The sequence below is a fragment of the Pristis pectinata genome, chromosome 26 (genome assembly GCF_009764475.1).
Source record: "Pristis pectinata isolate sPriPec2 chromosome 26, sPriPec2.1.pri, whole genome shotgun sequence".
Lineage (NCBI taxonomy): Eukaryota > Metazoa > Chordata > Chondrichthyes > Rhinopristiformes > Pristidae > Pristis > Pristis pectinata.
The window spans coordinates 26,661,077-26,679,589 of NC_067430.1; the positions used below are offsets into that span (position 1 = coordinate 26,661,077).

The following is an 18,513-nucleotide window of genomic DNA, read 5'->3' on the forward strand; positions in this document are numbered from 1 at the left end:
TGTCTGTAAGGGGTTTGTACATTCTCCCCGTGTCTGCGTGGGTTTCCTCCAGGTGCTCCGGTTTCCTCCCACATTCCAAAGACGTACAGTTTAGGAAGTTGCGGGCATGCTATGTTGGCGCCGGAAGTGTGGCGACACTTGCGGACTGCCCCCAGAATGTTCTATGCAAAAGATGTATTTCACTGCGTGTTTCGATATACGTGTGACTAATAAAGATATCTTACCTTATCATCGTGGCCTTTGCACTTTATGTGTCTGCCTAGACTGCATTTTCTCTGTAGCTGCATCGTTTCCTTTCTACTAACTTGATGTACTGATATATGGCATGATCTGTCTGGCTGGCATGGAAACAAAAGTTTTTCACCCTATCTTGGTATGCATGACAATAATAAACCAATACCAATAACCTAGTCTCTCCCATCACTAAGTCTTTTGAGATTTAGAAGTATATGTGAAAATAATATTGCTGTTCCTCACTCAATTTCACTCTTGTACGGTCCGTGAAAATGCTCAAGCATCAACCGACCCAATGCAACCCCAACACATGGTGGAAAGGATTCCTCAACAGTACTGGACCAGCACAGCAAACGCATCTCCCGTGCAGTGTAAAAACATTTGCGGAAATGCAGATGAAGTGTTTCAAATACTAGTGTAGCACAGTGACACTCCTGAACTGAAAGTGTGGCTCAAGCAGTCTCAATCTGGAGGCGTAACATTATATTCACACAAGTCACTTGTTCCCAAGTCAGCCAAGCAAAGGGGATTGACACTGAAATACAACGGGGCCCTAATGCAAAGTCGTAAACGTACCCTGGTGTCTGATCAATTCTCAAGTAACGCACTTAAATTAACCAGCACCAAGAAATGATTAAACAAACTGATGTGCTTGATCCATATCCGATTTCATCTCAGCATGAATAGTTTTATGAAAGATTATACATACAATGTGGTTTATACATCTATAGGCACCTCTGGTCTATTTTTGTGAGACAAAGCCATTAAAGACCATGGAACCACGACGGATAGGTGGAGCCAAGACACAGGATTGACCGTGATCTAATGCAGTGGTGGGATGGGTGACGGGCACATTCTCTTCCTGAGCGGAAAGCTACACGCAACTTCAGGCGGGAGATAAAATCTCTGGAATTATTTTCCCCCACACAGAGAGTGGTGGGTGTCTGGAATGCACTGCCAGGGGTGGTGGAGGCAGATATAAAAGAGGTATTTAAGGGGCTCTTGGACAGGCAAATAAACACGACCATAAGACATAGGAGCAGAATTAGGCCATTCGGCCCATCGAGTCTGCTCTGCCATTTGATCATGGCTGATTTATTTTTCCCTCTCAACCCCATTGTCCTGCCTTCTCCCCGTAACCTTTGACACCCCTACTAATCAAGAACCTATCAACCTCCATTTTAAATGTACCCAATGACTTGGCCTCCACAGCCGTCTGTGGCAATGAATTCCACAGATTCACCACCCTCTGGCTAAAGAAATCCCTCCTTGTCTCTGCTTAAAGGGACATCCTTTTATTCTGAGGCTGTGCCCTCTGGTCCTAGACTCTCCCACTACTGAAAACATCCTCTCCACGTCCACTCTATCCAGGCCTTTCAATGCAGAGAATGGAGAGATATGGACCATGTGCACAAGGGATTAGTTTAATTAGGCACCATTAGCTTAATTAGTTCAGCACAACATCGTGGGCTGAAGGGCCTGTTCCTGTGCTGTTGATGTTCCTATGAAGTCGCCTGATTTTTCTATTAAAAAAATGACAAAGAAGCCAGAAAAAAATCCTTGCAAACTCAGGATAATCTACCACAGCCAGCATTGAAAAGCAGCGTGTATGTTATTTTATAAACCTAGTGAATGTAGGTTAAGCACAAGTACAGCTGTTATTGATCAGGCTGGGTGACCTTACGTCTTCTGTTCCAGAGAATGAGCTGAAGGCTTCAACAGACACAAGGTCGGATTCTCAGTGGTGCTCGTTAACGCTTGGTGCCTCTTTTTCGAAGGGGTGGAATAATGAAAAAGGATAGTGTGTCTGGGTGTTATCTTGCTTTCTCTGGAGGATCGGTGAAGGGGTTTATGATGGAGGTTTGAAAGACAACCAGTTTCTGATAGCAGTGTTGAAATCCAAGTAGAGTGAACAACTTCAAAGCCCTCCCTAGTCCCTCCCCATCACTCTGAGATCTAGAAGGCATCTGTTCCTCCACTAAAAATATCTAACCTCAAAGATCCAGGACTTCCCTCCATCATCCTGTCTATCCCTCCGGGACGGGAGGGTTGTCCTTCAAGGAAGAACTGTGCAGTGAGTCTGTACCCTCTGGAGTTTGGTAGTTGGCACAGGAAACATTGAAACGAGAAAGGGTCTAAGGGTATTTGAGAGTAGATATTTCCCCCGGATTATGGGTGGGGAGGGGGGGGGGGGTGAAAGGGATGTCTACAACTATGGGAGCATTGACTCAGGATAAAGGGGCGCCCATTTAAAATAAGAAGGAACTTCTCTCAATCGTTGGAACTTTCCAGCCCCACAAAGCGGTGCAGGCACAGTCTTACGACGGCCAACACCTTTTGCACAACAAGCAGGAGAAGTGTTGAGACTCAAAGGTCAGGTCTTCCATGGTGGAGCAGGGTCGATGGGCCAATTCCTGCTTCCGTTTCTTGATCCTTTTACATAGTCCTAGAAAGCTGCTTCACTGAGCAAGAATCGCTCCTCCCTGGATCTGTCTGAGGCTCAGGGTCAATTTTATGTGACCACATATTTTCCAAAGAGCTATGGGATGTCTTTCCACATTAAGTGATACTAAATAAATGCAACAGTCTTGCCAAATTGCAGGGACAATGTGCACTGAAAACTGATACAAATTATATACATCGTTAAAAGTTTCTAATTTGTTGGCTGTATCCCACAAGAAGGAATCTTTTATGAAGTCCGTAGATCCCTCAAGGTTGCCGCGCAGGTCGATAGGGTTGTTAAGAAGGCAATATGGTGTGTTGGCCTTCATTAGTCGGGGTATTGAGTTCAAGAGCCGCGAGGTGATGTTGCAGCTCTATGGAACTCTGGTCAGACCACACTTGGAGTATTGTGTTCAGTTCTGGTCGCCTCATTATAGGAAGGATGTGGAAGCTTTGCAGAGGGTGCAGAGGAGATTTACCAGGATGCTGCCTGGATTGGAGAGCATGTTTTATGAGGATAGGTTGAGTGAGCTGGGGCTTTTCTCCGTGGAGAGACGGAGGATGAGAGGTGACTTGATAGAGGTGTACAAGATGATAAGAGACATAGATCGAGTGGACAGTCAGAGACTTTTTCCCAGGGCGAAAATGGCTAACACGAGGGGACATAATTTTAAGGTGAATGGAGGAAAATATAAGGGGGATGACAGAGGTAATTTTTTTTTACACAGAGAGTGGTGGGTGCATGGACGCACTGCGGGCAGAGGTTGTGGGGGCAGATCCATTAGGGACATTTAAGAGACTCTTAGATAGGCACATGAATGATAGAGAAATGGAGGGCTATGTGGGAGGGAAGGGTTAGATAGATCTTGGAGCAGGATAAAATGTCGGCACAACATTGTGGGCCGAAGGGCCTGTACTGTGCTGTAGTGTTCTATGTTCTAAACTTGCTCATGCATTCACATGTATTATTGCCTCGAAATTCTAGTGTGTCTTAAAGGTTGCACAAGGACGGGGTAGGTACAATGAGACAGTGACCAATTTTGTCTCTAAGCTGTCATATCAAAATTCAGGCAAAAAAAATACAAGCAGTGCACATTCTTGCAAACGTAGGCAGAGGAGAAGGCCTTGCAACAAAATAAAACATAAGAGAAACAAAAGGCTCTGAGACATTACAGGTTTATAGATTGGGGAAGACAAGAGTACAATGGCATTAATCTGGGTCAAATAGAAAACAAGGTTTGTTAAAAGTAAAACTTCACGGTTTGGTACCCCAAGTTTCAAAAAATACATCAGTGAGTGCCTTGTTTACTCAAAGTCAGTTACTGGAATTTTATTTTCTACACTTTCTCAGTCAACTGCTTCAGAATGAAAAACAATTCACTCACCTGACCAAATAAAATGTAATTGCAGAGTGATTGGCTACGGGGCAAGGTAGATTGAGTCAAAAGTTCAGCGAGATCCCATCAATTAGCAGCGACATGGCGCTACACACCGATTTAAGTGGAGCCCTGAACCCACTGGGGCAGAGAGTCAAAGGTTCAGCAAGGTCCCATTAACTAGAAGCAACGCAAGTGAAGCCCTGCACCACTGGCACAGTTGACAATTTGCACATCCTGTCCTTCAAAGGAATCAGGAAATGGTGGCACAGAGCTGCTGCCTCACAGCTCCAGTGACCCCGGTTCGATCCCGATCTCGAGCGCTGCCTGTGTGGAGTTTGTGACCGCGTGGGTTTCCCACGGGGGAGGGGTGCTCCGGTTTCCTCCCGCATCCCAAAGACGTGCTGGTCGGTAGGCTAGTTTACCCTCAGTGTAAGTGGGTGGAAGGAGAAACAGTGAGGGATCGTGGTTATTTGAGAGAAAGTAGGCTACAGGGAAACAGATAGGGCAGCAGGATGGATCTCAGAGCCACCATCGACTCGATGGGCCAAATGGCCTACTTTTACATCAGAAGACAATTGAAGAAACATGGAAGAGGCCAATGACCGCCCTATACACCAGCTATCCTAAGTCAAGAACTGTGATAAAACTACTGAACGGTTCCCTTATACGATGGGATGGACTATGACCTCACGATCTACCTTGTTGTGACCTTGCACCTTATTGCTCTGCACTCCCTCTGTAGCTGTGACACTTTACTCTGTACTGTTATTGTTTTTATCTGTACTACATCAATACACTCTGTACAACCTCAGTGCGCTCTGTACTAACCCAATGTAACTGCACTGTGTAATGAATTGACCTGTACGATCGGTATGCAAGACAAGTTTTTCACTGTACCTCGGTACAAGTGACAATAATGAACCAATACCAATACCAAGAAGCAAAGTCAATGTCCAATGCCCCAAGAAGAAATTAGACTACTCTAGAATGCAGATGAAGATGCAGTGGAGTGACTGGGCAACACCAATAGTCATAATTCCAGACAAGACTGTTCTCTGTGACAACCACAAGGTCACAGAGTGGGCAGGTACAACGTTTTTTACCGAGTCCCATGCACCCGCACAGCTTGGTCAATGCAAGCTCATTGAAGGCGCGAATGCCGACACAGTATCAGGGCTAAGGTCTCCCTGGTCACAGGTCTGGTGCTGCAGGGTTTTTCTCACTCCCTCTGTAATCAAGACCCAGATATTGAGCGCCCCAGCAACTGAGGAAGAGCACTTTTGAGTGCGTGCAGAGGTCTTCCGGAGGCTCCGTTGGCACAGTGCCAAACTGGAAAGGAGCAAGTGCGCTTCCCTGTGTCTTGGCGTGGAGGAGGATGAGGCTCGAACACGTCACGGCGCTCAGGTCCTTCCTTGGCACGTTACACGACGAAGCCCGCTTCCTGCCGGACCTTGCGTTCGGTTTGGGATCCACCCTAACGCTCAGCCGAAACTCTCCGTCCGTGACGGAGGAGAAATGGGACAGGAAAACAGAGCATACGTGACGTGCGTCAGCTTTGACAGCGAGTCATTCCTGGTCACTGTGACACAGAGGAGCAGTGAAACTACAGGTAGTTCTGCTATAATGCAACAGGTATGTTCCTAAGAAACCTTGCATTATAGAAAGCTGCGTTATAGCAGAACAGGCTGTCACAGAGTCATGCACCATGGAAACAGGCCCTTCGGCCCAACTCGTCCCTGCCGACTGCGTTGCCCAGCGAGCTAGTCCCATCTGCCTGCGTTTGACCCATAGTCCTCTAAACCTCTCCTATCCATGTACTTATCCAGATGGCTTTTAAACGTTGCTAATGTGCCCGCCTCAACAACTATTTCTGGCAGCTCATTCCAAATACGCACCAGCCTTTGCGTGAAGAAGCTGCCCCTGATGTCCCTTTTAAATCTGATCTTAAAACTAAGCCCTCTTGTTCTTAGCACCCGCTCCCTGGGAAAAAAGACTGTGCTTTCACCCTGACTATGCCCCTCACGGACTGATATACCTGTAGTTGCCTTCAAAACACAGATTTAAACAGGTCTTCTTGATTGAGCTACAAACAATGTGGTCTGCGTAATGCAAACAGTGTTTCCTAATCCATCAATCACATTATAGCCGATTCACGTTGTAGTAAAACTATCAGCATCCTAGTTCCTTACAACATAGGAGTTGCATAAAGCCCATCCAACCACTGCTGGCTCACAGAGCAATCCCATTCCACCAGCTAATTCCTCCCTTAACCTATTCCCATTAAATTCCATGTGAATTCTAGCACGTACCTCCAGCAGGGACAGTTTACAGCGGCCACTTAACCTACCAAACCACACGCCTTTGAGATGTGGGGGGAAACCGGAGCACCCACGCTGTTACGGAGAGAACGCGCAAACTCCTCACAGACAGCGTGGGGGATCACGATGGAACTGGGTGACTGGAGCTGAGGCAACAGATCTTACCAGCTGCACCAATGTGACAACTTCAGTCAATGTGCCAGAGCTGTCGTCGTTCTTGTTATGGACACGTGTCACGTGTAACCTGCACTGCAAGCTTCTTGCACACCGCCAGTAGTAGTGCACAGAACAAAAACAAGGCATTCACCGTCATTTTTACAAACTCCTCTGAGGATGGCCCTTCACATTTGTAATGGACTGCAACCCCTTGCTGTCTATTTTCAAGGCATCCCACAGGTGTTATTGCAAAATAGAATGCTGTTCTTAAAGCTCCCAAACAGAGGCACCACAGTGGATATTGAGAATAAATTTTTCATGCTATGATCTATCCATGGTGATTTCCCAGTCACAGCTGAAGAAATTGCAAGGCACTCAAAAAAAATGCAAAGGCAGGTTTGTGAAAACGCCCTGACCACGTGGAATGAACCTGATGTCAGTCTCACCGAGAACGTCTGACCTTTCATCCACAGAAGACGAGAAAAGTCCGAAGATCAAGAGTAAGTCAGGCATTTCCCAGAGCGTCTTAAGTAAGCCCCACATAATTGGCAAGGTGCACATGAAGACATTGGTGCCTGGGCTTGTGGACTGGCCTGGATCACACCAAGATATTGAAGGTGTTGTGAATAGATCTTCACCTTGCCAAGACTGCAGGACCAACCTCAGAGGACACCAATTCAGATATGGAAGAGTCTTCAAAGTCATTCCAAAGAGTCCATACTGAAAATTACCAGATGGGACTGGACTAACCTCCTTGTATGAGCAGGCAAGGGTTCAAAGTCCAACCTGTGGATCTTGCACCATAGCCAAAAGAACCCAAGAATCGAGTTCGTCTTTGCAACCATGGGTTGCCAGACCTAATATCAGACATTGGGCCACCTTCCACTCCAGCCGATTTGGGGAATGTATACACTGGAAATGGAAAGCAGTCTCACATCTCCTATTTCACTTTGCCTCACAAGGAGGCTTAAAGAGCTGATGGACGAGGTCCATACACAACATTACAATCTTCCCATTAGTGGACGACTCCAGCACTGGGGGACTGGTCAGCTGACAAACTCTTGGCTCTGAAGAAGGTTAAGCCTGGAGCAGGAGAACTTCAAGGGGAAGATGGAGCCAAAGGAAATATTTCAAGTGCAGATAGAAAGACGGTTTCAAGTTGGTGTTATGGGTGCTTACTTAGACCTTCTGGTTAGGTGCGGACATCCAGATCAGAGAACTCGTGGACATATACGGAGACAGAAATTATTTGGGGAAGATTGACAGGAAGTTTAATGAGGATCATTTGCTGTTTGTGCACAACTGCTCTGATCCAAGAACCGATGGTAAAACACATCACGACTCACAGCATGCGCTGAAAAGGATGTGATAGATGAAGGCAAGGAAGGTACAAAGTAGTGATCGAGAGATGACAGGGGACACTGCGATGGTTGGGCAGTTTGCATCCAGAATAGGCGCGGGGGATATCGGTGACATTAACACCAGTGAGAAGGTCCCAGAGACCTATGTTGCAACTGAACCTGTACATTTGCAAATGTGTAGCTCTTCTTTTGTTCTATGCTAAAAGAGAGTGGTACAGCATATGCGGCATTGTTTGTTTAACAGTAATTGCTGCCTCTTCAAGTACAATATCAGGTAGCTGACTGTTCTTTGGGTTGCAGCTCCATCTCTGCAAGCTTCCAGCGAGTCTGCAGGAGTTATTGGAATGGAAAGTCCTGTCCGTCGGAGCCTTGGCGAGTTTGTTCCACACATCAGACCACAGTCACTCAGAGTAGGCGGACACCGGTTCAAACGCTTGGCCAGAATACTGGCATAAGCAGGCCTGCTCTTCTTCAACACAGTGTCACTGCGAAGCCCCAGGTAAGCTGTGGACAGCCTTCAAAAACTGCGGCTGAGTCGCAGATAAGACGAACAAAATTGTAAAAAAAAACACTTACTTGTATTAATCGTGGTAATTTGCAAAAGTTAATTGGCAAAGACAGTAGGAAAACAGCTCAAACTAAATAAACATTTTATACTTCTTAAAAATCATCCCATTAAACCCTACCTGTGGAGTGTTTTACCGAGGAACTATAGTTTTATTTATAGAACATAGAACAGTACAACACAAGAACAGAGCCTTCGGCCCACGATGTTGTGTTAAACTAATTAAACTGATAATTAACGCCTAACTAATCCGTTCTTGATCTATGTCCCTCCATTCTCTGCACATCCATGCGCCTATCTAAGAGCCTCTTAAACGCTTCTAGCGTATCTGCCTCCACCACCCCAGGCAGCACATTCCAGGCACCCACCACCCTCTGTGTAAATAAAAAACTTGGCCCGCACATCTCCTTTGAACTTACTCCCTCTCGCCTTAAATGCATGGCCTCTAGTATTAGATATTACGACCCAAGGGAAAAGATACCAGCTGTCTACCTTATCTATGCCTCTCTTAATTTTATAAACTTCTATCAGATCTCCCCTCAGACTCTGCTGCTCCAGAGAGAACAACTGAAGTTTGTCCAACCTCTCCTTATAAGCAGAGTTTTTGATGCACAGTTCCAGGGACACAGCAGCTCAGTGGTTCAGCCCAGGGATCTGGTTGGTTTCGTTCACAAGGTGAGCCACAGAAACAAGTGACTCAGAGTCCACACACAACAGTCCTCATTGAGGGGTCAGTAGTGGAAAGGACGAGCAGCTTCAAGTTCCTGGGTGTCAACATCTCAGAGGACCTATCTTGGGCCCAACACATTGATGCAATCACGAAGAAGACACGCCAGCGGCTCTACTTCGTTAGGAGTTTGAGGAGATTTGATACGTCACCAAAGACTCTTGCAAATTTCTATAGCTGTACGGTGGAGAGCATTCTGACTGGTTGCATCACCGCCTGGTATGGAGGCGCCAATGCACAGGATCGCAAGAGGCTGCAGAGGGTTGTAGACTCAGCCAGCTCCATCACGGGCACAACCCTCCCCACCATTGAGGACATCTTCACAAGACGGTTCCTCAAAAATGCAGCATCCGTCACTAAGGACCCTCACCACCCGGGACATGCCCTCTTCTCATTACCACCATCGGGGAGGAGGTACAGTAGCCTGAAGACCCACACTCAACGATTCCCCTCCGCCATCAGATTTCTGAACGGTCCATGAACCCTACCTCGTTATTCCTCTTTTTTTACACTATTTATTTATTTTGTAATTTATAGTAATTTTTATGTCTTGCACTGTACTGCTGCCGCAAAACAACAGATTTGATGACGTACAAGTCAGTGATAATAAACCTGATTCTGAGGATTGGGTGGGCAGTTGGCAAGTCCCAGGAGGGCCTGAGAGGGAGGCGAGAGACCCTGGGTGCTAGTCAGAGGTTGTGGCCCATCCCAGTGGCACCAGAAACTACAGGGTCCACATTAATGGAATTCAGGCGTTAGCCCAGGAGGCTTTTACGTCCAACTGAGAGTGTAGGCAGAAGTTCAGATTTATCTCACATCTGAGGACAGTGCAGCGTTCCATTGGTACTGCAGTGTAGGTGCCCAGATTGGGATCAGGAGGCAGTCTTGAACCTTGAACTATCGGACGCTGAGGTGGAGAGTTAGAAAGAGATACAACGCGGGAACAGACCCTTCGGCCCACATCATCCATACTGACCACCAACCACTAACGTTTGCACTAATCCTACCAACCCATTTCATTATCCCTCCCTCTACCACTCACCTACACACCAGGGGCAAGTTACAGCGGCCTACTGACTCGTCGTTGGAACGTGAGAGGAAATCCGAGCACCCGGGGGAACCCACAGAGAGAAAGCAACAAACCCCCACCCTCCACCCCACACAGGGCATGCTACGTTGGCGCCGGAAGCGCAGCGACACTTGCGGGCTGCCCCCAGAACACCCTACGCAAAAGATGCATTTAACTGTGTGTTTCGATGTACATGTGACTAATAAAGAAATCTCATCTTATCAGGAACACAGGCGATTCTGCAGATGCTGGAATCTGGAGTAACAGCTGGAATCGGGAGCAATCTATTTCTATTTCCCTCCATATAGATGCTGCCTGACCCGCTGAGTTCCTCCAGCATTTCGTGCATGTAACCCCCCACACCACCAGACAGCACCCGAGGGCGGGATCGAACCCGGATCCCCGGAGCTGTGAGAAAGCGGCCACTAAAAGAAGAGGCGGCAAATCAGATGTGGAGTCAAGAGGTAGAGAGAGCACGTTTCCTGGCAGGAAGGCTCCGCAGAAACGTCAGCACTTCACGCCGGCGTCTGGCAGCTGAGTTTCAGCAGCCTTGTGAATATCACAGGGTTTGCACCGTCAGCCTCAGTGGGAGCCACTGCCCTTGAGAAGCGCAGTGGGCTGTAGTCCAGCCTGGAGATGATCCCATCGCCCTGACCCTGGGGAGAAGGTCGCTACAGTGTTGCCTCAACTGATCCCAGCGTTAGCTGAAACCTCCAGCGGTTACGTTGTTTCTCCTTCCATCGGAAACCACAGCTGGCAGCCTTTCACTACACCCCGGCTGCAACATCTGGCCCCCTCCAGAACAAACCAACCCCGAAATGCAACGTTCACCAACCTGTTTGAGCAGCACACTTCCGTGAACACAGGACGCCGGCAGAGACGAACATCGAGACGGGTTATCATCTGACTACCGCTTCCGGACGGGGTTCGAACCCGCCTCTCTCAGCTGTTGCACTGGAGCTGGAGCTGGAGCCTTCACCATGACCCACTGCAGCGGGTGCACGCTGCTTCTGGGCTCCTAGAGCAATAACCAGCTTGGAAACAGGCCCTTCGGCCCATCTCGTCCATGCTTCTCCTCCCATTTGGCCTCTATCCCTTTTAAGTCTTGTTCTTTCACTTTGCCTCCAACCACTTGCTCATTCCACACGCAGACCTCCCTCCGCGTGAAGAAGTTGCCCCTCAGGTCACTTTTAGATCTTTCACCTTAAACCTCGAGTTTTTAGTTCCCCTTCCCCGGGAAAAAAGGCTGCGCGCGTTCACCCTATCTATGCCCCTCATGATTTATACACCTCTACAGGTCAGCCCTCAATCTCCTGCATTCCTAGCCTGCCAACCTCTCCCTATAACTCAGGCCCTCCATAAGATCTCTTTATTAGTCACATGCACATAGAAACACACAGTCAAATGCATCTTTTTGCCTCGAGTGTTCTGGGGCAGCCCGCAAGTGTCGCCACGCTTCCGGCGCCAACATAGCACGCCCACAACTTCCTAACCTGTACGTCTTTGGAATGTGAGAGGAACTGGTGCACCTGGAGGAAACCCACACAGTCATGGGGAGAACATACAACTCCTTAAAGATAGTGGCCGGATTTGAACCCGGGTCGCTGGCACTGTAATAGTGTTACGCTAACTGCTACGCTACTGAATCCTGGCAGCATCTTCGTAAAACTTAGCTGCACTCTTTCCAGTTTAATGATGTCTTTCTATAACAAGGGCGACCAAACCTGCACACAGTACTCCAAGTGCGGTCTCACCAATGTCTTGTACTACTGCAACTCTCACTCCCTGGTGAATCTCCTTCGGACCGCCTCCAATTTTATTTGTGTTAATGGACCAAACTGTGCACAGTATTTCAGCTGTGACCTCACCAACACCCTGTGGAATTGGAACAATACCTGCCTTGTTCTTAACTCCAACCCCTTGCAATAAGCCAGTTGCCTGAAATGGGCTCATTTTGAGCCTCGAGCTACCAAGGCCGGTGGTCAGTAATCCACAAATTATATTTAGCAGTGATTTCATGAGGACACAGCCATTTAGGACAGAAATAAGGAGCAGTTCTTCACTCAGTGGGTGGTGAATCTGTGGAGGGTCAGTCATACAGACAGGCACGGTAGTGTAGCGGTTAGTGTAACGCTTTACAGCGCCAGCGACCCAGGTTCAATTCCGGCCACTGTCTGTAAGGAGTTTGTATGTTCTCCCCATGTCTGCATGGGTTTCCTCCGGGTGCTCCAGTTTCCTCCCACATTCCAAAGACGTACATGTTAGGAAGTTGTGGGCATGGTATGCTGGCGCCGGAAGTGTGGTGACACTTGCAGGCTGCCCCCAGAACACCCTACACAGAAGATGCATTTCACTGTGTGTTTCGATGTACATGTGGCCAATAAAGAAATCTCATCTTATTGACTGCACTCAGAACTGGTTGATGGATTACTGGATATTATAGAGTCAGAGTCACACAGCACGGAAACAGGCCCTTCAGCCCAACTGGTCCATGCCGACCAAGATGCCCCATCCAAGCTAGTCCCACTTGTCAGCATTTGACCCATGACCTTCTAAACTTTCCCAATCCATGTACCTGTCCAACTGTCTTTTAAAAGTTGCTATTGTACCTGCCTCAACCACTTCCTCTGGCAGCTCGTTCCACATGGATACCAGCCTTTGTGTAAAAAAGGTTGCCCCTGTGACGGTAACACTATATTAAGGTAAGATGAGATATCTTTATTAGTCACGTGTACATCGAAACACACAGTGAAATGCATCTTTTTGCGTAGAGTGTTCTGGGGGGCAGCCCGCAAGTGTTGCCACGCTTCCGGCGCCAACATATCACGCCCACAACTTCCTAACCCGTACGTCTTTGGAATGTGGGAGGAAACCGGAGCACCTGGAGGAAACCCACACAGACACGGGGAGAACGTACAAACTCTTTACAGACAGCGGGCGGAATTGAACCCGGGTCGCTGGCGCTGTAATAGCATTATGCTAACCACTACACTACTGTGCCTGCCCACATTCTGCATTCTGCTATTGCTTTTACCTTGTACTACCTCAATACACTGTTGTAATGAAAGGATCTGTATGGATGGCATGCAAAACAAAGTTTTCACTGCACCTCGGTACATGTGACAATAATAAACCAATTTACCTTCTGAGTTCCGCCAGCAGATTGTTTGTTGCTCCGGGGATTAAATCTACTGCTCCTATTTCTTAACCTTCCCCTGAACCCCGCTGACTTGAACCATGCTTTCCAGCTTGATCATGTGCAATGTTCTTTCCAAATAGTTTAAATCTGGATTCCGTGTAATTTGTCCCAGGGTGCCATACAACATTTGTGGAAGTTCCAACCCTTGCACTGTTAATCTTAATGAGAGCCACTGTCCTTGAGAAGTGCAGTGGGCTGGAGTCCAGCCCGGAGCTGACTGATGATCCCATTCCTCTAGGGAGAAGGTTGCTAATGTGCTAGTGCAGTAGTTATGAAACTGCAGTTATTGTTAAAATGCACAGAATAGAATACTTTGTCCATGGGAGTGTACACCCAAAGCTCAGGTTCCCATAAGAGTGGAAAAAATTAAAGGGAACATGTGAAGTATGTTGTTCACACAGAGAGTGGTGGGTGCCTGGAAAACACTGCCAGGGGTGGTGGTGGAAGCAGGTATGATAGAGGCATTTATACAGACGCATGAATATGCGGGGAATGGAGGGACACAGATCATGTGCAGGCACATAGATTTAGTTTAATTTGGCATCATGATCAGCACAGACATTGTGGGCCGAAGGGCCTGTTCTGTTCTATGTATGGTGCTCACACCCTGTTATATGGAAAAGTATACAGAGGTACATGGCAGGAACGTTATCACACAACATTTGTGGTATCTCAGTTTGGCTCAGTTATTAGGTCAGCCTGCTGGCACGGGCAAATTGGTTCAAACTGGTTCCTCAGTTCCAGAACTGGTTTGAGTTTCAGGATGTTGTTCTGGGTCAAACCTTTCCCTTGCCTCCTGCCTCTTTGCAGTGTATACAATGCACAGCTGACTACACCAGCCTCGTCCAGGCCTTGTCCCCTTTGACCCTCACCAATTTTGATAGTTGCACCGCAGAAAGCATCCTATCCAGATGCATCACGGCTTGGTACGGCAGCTGCTCTGCCCGGGACTGCAAGAAACTGCAGGGGGTTGTGGACACAGCTCAGCACATCACAGAAACCGGCCTCCCCTCCGTGGACTCTGTCTACACTTCTCACTGCCTCGGTAAAGCAGCCGACATAATCAAAGACCCCTCCCACCCCGGACGTTCTCTCTTCTCCCCCCTCCCATTGGGCAGAAGATACAAAAGCCTGAAAGCACGTACCACCAGGCTCAAGGACAGCTTCTATCCTGCTGTTATAAGGCTACTCAACTGTCCCCTAGTACGGTAAGCTGGACTCTTGACCTCACAATCTACGTCATTATGACCTTGCACCTTATTGTCTGCCTGCACTACATTTTCTCTGTAGCTGTAACACTTTATTCTATATTCTGTTATTGCTTTTCCCTTGCACTGTCTCCATGTGCTGATGTGATGAAATGATCTGTATGGACGGCATGCAAAACAAAGTTTTTCACTGTACCTCGCTATATGTTACAACAATAAACCAATTTACCGCCATTTTCCAACTGATGGAACACATTAACCACATTAAATTCAGGGATGGTCCGGTGGCTAGAATTAGTGGAGCAGAAATATCTCAGAGGCATGAGGAGCTGGAGGCATAGGGAGGTGTGAGGCTAGCACAGCCAGAGAATGCTGGAAACACCCAGCAAGTCAGGCAGCATCTGTGGAGCGGAAAACAGAGTTTATTATTGTGTTGACAGTTATTTTCATATTGAAGAAAACGTTGGAAGGACAAACTCCAGGGCAAAGTACAGGATAAAAGGCAAGGTACTTGGCAGTGTGGAGGAGCAGAGGGATCTGGGGGTTCATATTCACAGTTCACTGAAAGTTGCCTCACAGGTGGATAGAGCAGTTAAGAAGGCCTATGGGATGCTAGTTTTCATAAATCGTGGGATTGAGTTTAAGAGCCGCGAAGTAGTGATGCAGCTTTACAAAACTCTAGTTAGACCACACTTAGAGTACTGTGTTCAGTTCTGGTCGCCGCATTATAGGAAGGATGTGGAGGTGTTGGAGAGGGTGCAGAGGAGATTTACCAGGATGCTGCCTGGATTAGAGCGTATGGAATATGAGGAGAGGCTTAAGGTGCTAGGGCTTTATTCACTGGAAAGGAGGAGGATGAGAGGAGACATGATAGAGGTATATAAAATATTGAGAGGAATAGATAGAGTAGACAGTCAGCGCCTCCTTCCCAGGGCACCAATGCTCAAGACGAGAGGGCATGGCTTTAAGGTTATGGGTGGGAGGTTCAGGAGAGATGTCAGGGGGAGGTTTTTCACCCAGAGAGTGGTTGTTGTATGGAATGCACTGCCTGGGGTGGTGGTGGAGGCAGATACATTGGACAGGTTCAAGAGTTTGTTGGATAGGCACATGGAGGAATGTGAGATAGAGGGATATGCGGGAGGAAAGGGTTAGATAGTGTGAGGGTGGTTTGATGGACGGCACAACATGGTGGGCCGAAGGGCCTGTTTTGTGCTGTATGGTTCTATGGTTCTATGGTTGAGAACGGGACCCCAGACAATGAGATGGAAGTGGGTGGAGTGTATTCTATTCTACTGCAATTACAATCAATTTACTTTAAAAATTCCTTTTAATTAGCGGAGAAACCTTCTCCCAATAAAGGCAGAGTAATCTCTCCAGAAAATGTAGTTGGTGGAGAATATTTTTCTTATGAATTATAGTGCCTCAATCACAATCAGTTACAGCTTGATTGGTCGGCACAGAAGCTACCCAAACATTTCCACTGGCTAGCCCTTATTTTTTTATCATTTACTGTGTGTAATTCATGGCAATTTCTTAATGCTATCTATCAAAGATAATACTGTTAAGATAAACAGGATGTCTGTAAATATAGAGAGAAAACACAGTGCTCTCTCCTTTTTCTGGGATCTGAGAACTATATCAGTGTGATTTTGGAGTCATTTTCATTTTATACGGGGCTAATTATAGCATATTATCCAGTTTTTGCTGCATCATCTTGATTTGTACCTTTTATAAGGTTACTGAACCAAATGAAAGTACACAACGAAAAGTTATTGCACACTTGGGTATAGAGCCGTCAAAGACAGATTACTGTGTGATGTTCTTTAGTTCATGAAATCTGCATATGCCCAGATATGGTCTTTCAATCTGAATATTCTCAATGAAAATCTAAGTAGTTGGCACAACAAAAGCAAGGTCTCATTGCAATCCCTGAAATTAAACACTCATCTACTTTACTTCAGGAGCCCTTTGCCTGTGAAGTAATTGGTTCAGTTAAATTCCAGTCAGGCTGATAGGGTCAACAGTCCATGACATGATTGTTCTGAAGAAAAGCTCTAAACTAGCACCTGTAACGTGAGGATTGTCCTTAGTGGCTTTATTGTGTAGGAGCCCATTCGGCCCTTTTGAGGCTGTTCCATAATTCAATGAGGTCATGGCTGACTGGTAACCAAGCTCGATATCTTTGCCCCATAACTCTTAATACCTTCGATCAGGAAAAATCTATCAATCTTGCCTTTATTAGTCGAGGCATTGAGTTCAAGGGTCAGGAAGTTATGTTGCAGCTTTATAAAACTCTGGTTAGGCCGCATCAGGAGTATTGCATTCAGTTCTGGTCGCCCCATTATAGGAGGGGTGTGGAGGTTTTGGAGAGGGTGCAGAAGAGGTTTACCAGGATGCTGCATGAATTAGAGGGCATGTGCTATAAGGAGGGGTTGGACAAACTTGGGTTGTTTTCTCTGGAGCGGCGGAAGCTGAGGGGAGACCTGATAGAAGTTTATAAGGTTGTAGAACATAGAACATTACAGCACAGTACAGGCCCTTCGGCCCACAATGTTGTGCCGACATTTTATCCTGCTCTAAGATCTATATAACCCTTCCCTCCCACATAGCCCCCCCATTTCTCTATCATTTATGTGGCTATCTAAGAGTCTCTCAAATGCCCCTAATGCACTCTGTACTAACTCAATGTAACTGCACTGTGTAATGAATTGACCTTTATGATCGGTATGCAAGACAAGTTTTCCGCTGTACCTCAGTACAAGTTACAATAATAAACCAATACCAGAGCTCTATAGATCTGCAACATTACCTGGCGGCTCTTGAACTCAATACCCCGACTAATGAAGGCCAACACACCATACACCTTCTTAACAACCCTATCGACCTGTGTGGCAACCTTGAGGGATCTATGGACGTGGACCCCAAGATCCCTCTGTTCCTCCTCTGTTTATTCTAGGCTCGAAAAGTCTAATACTAGAGGGTATGCAATTAAGGTGAGAGGGGAAAAGTTCAAAGGAGATGTATAGGGCAAGTTTTTTACACAGAGAGTGGTGGGTGCCTGGAATGTGCTGCCAGGGGTGGTGGTGGACGCAGATATGATAGAGGCACTTAAGGAGCTCTTAGATAGGTACACGAATGTGCAGAGAATGGAGGGATATGGATATTGTGTCGGCAGAAGAGATTAGTTTAGTTAGGCATTTAATTACTAGTTTAATTACTTTGGCACAACATTGTGGGCCAAAGGGCCTGTTCCTGTGCTGTACTGTTCTATGTTCTAATCTCGGATTTAAAATTATAACTGACCCTATTTTGACTGCAGCTGCAGACGTACACTGTGAACGATGGAGTGTAAAGTGCGTTTAGAAATGGGAATAGTTTTCAATGTTTTTGTGCCTTTTGTGATTAGTTATAAAGTGTGACCAAAACTCGATGATTCATTGTATAGAGCACAAAGCCTGCAAATTGGTTCTGGGTCACTCTGTGTGTTTGATGCGGTGAAAGGCTTTGAATATACACAGTGGTGTGCACTGCATGTCCAGAGCCAGCTCTGGGACCTTGGTAAGATAAGATAAGATAAGATATCTTTATTTGTCACATGTACATCGAAACACACGTTGAAATGCATCTTTTTGCGTAGAGCGTTCTGAGGGCAGCCCGCAAGTGTCGCCACGCTTCCGGCGCCAACATAGCATGCCCACAACTTCCTAACCTGTATGTCTTTTGGAACATGGGAGGAAACCGGAGCACCTGGAGGAAACCCACGCAGACAAGGGGAGAACATACAAACTCCTTACAGACAGCGGCAGGAATTGAACCTGGGTTGCTGGCACTGTAATAACGCTATGCTAACCGCTA

At 46.9% G+C, this 18,513-nt stretch overlaps 1 protein-coding gene across 1 annotated transcript in view; it reads right to left on the reverse strand.

The window, feature by feature from the left end:
- The window catches only part of h6pd (hexose-6-phosphate dehydrogenase (glucose 1-dehydrogenase)), a 67,051-nt gene extending 55,591 nt beyond the window's left edge, over positions 1-11,460 (reverse strand). Inside the window, 1 exon segment of the mRNA XM_052039377.1 lies at positions 11,087-11,460. The gene's annotated coding sequence lies outside the window, so the exon portion shown is untranslated.
- Positions 11,461-18,513: the final 7,053 nt, after the last annotated feature.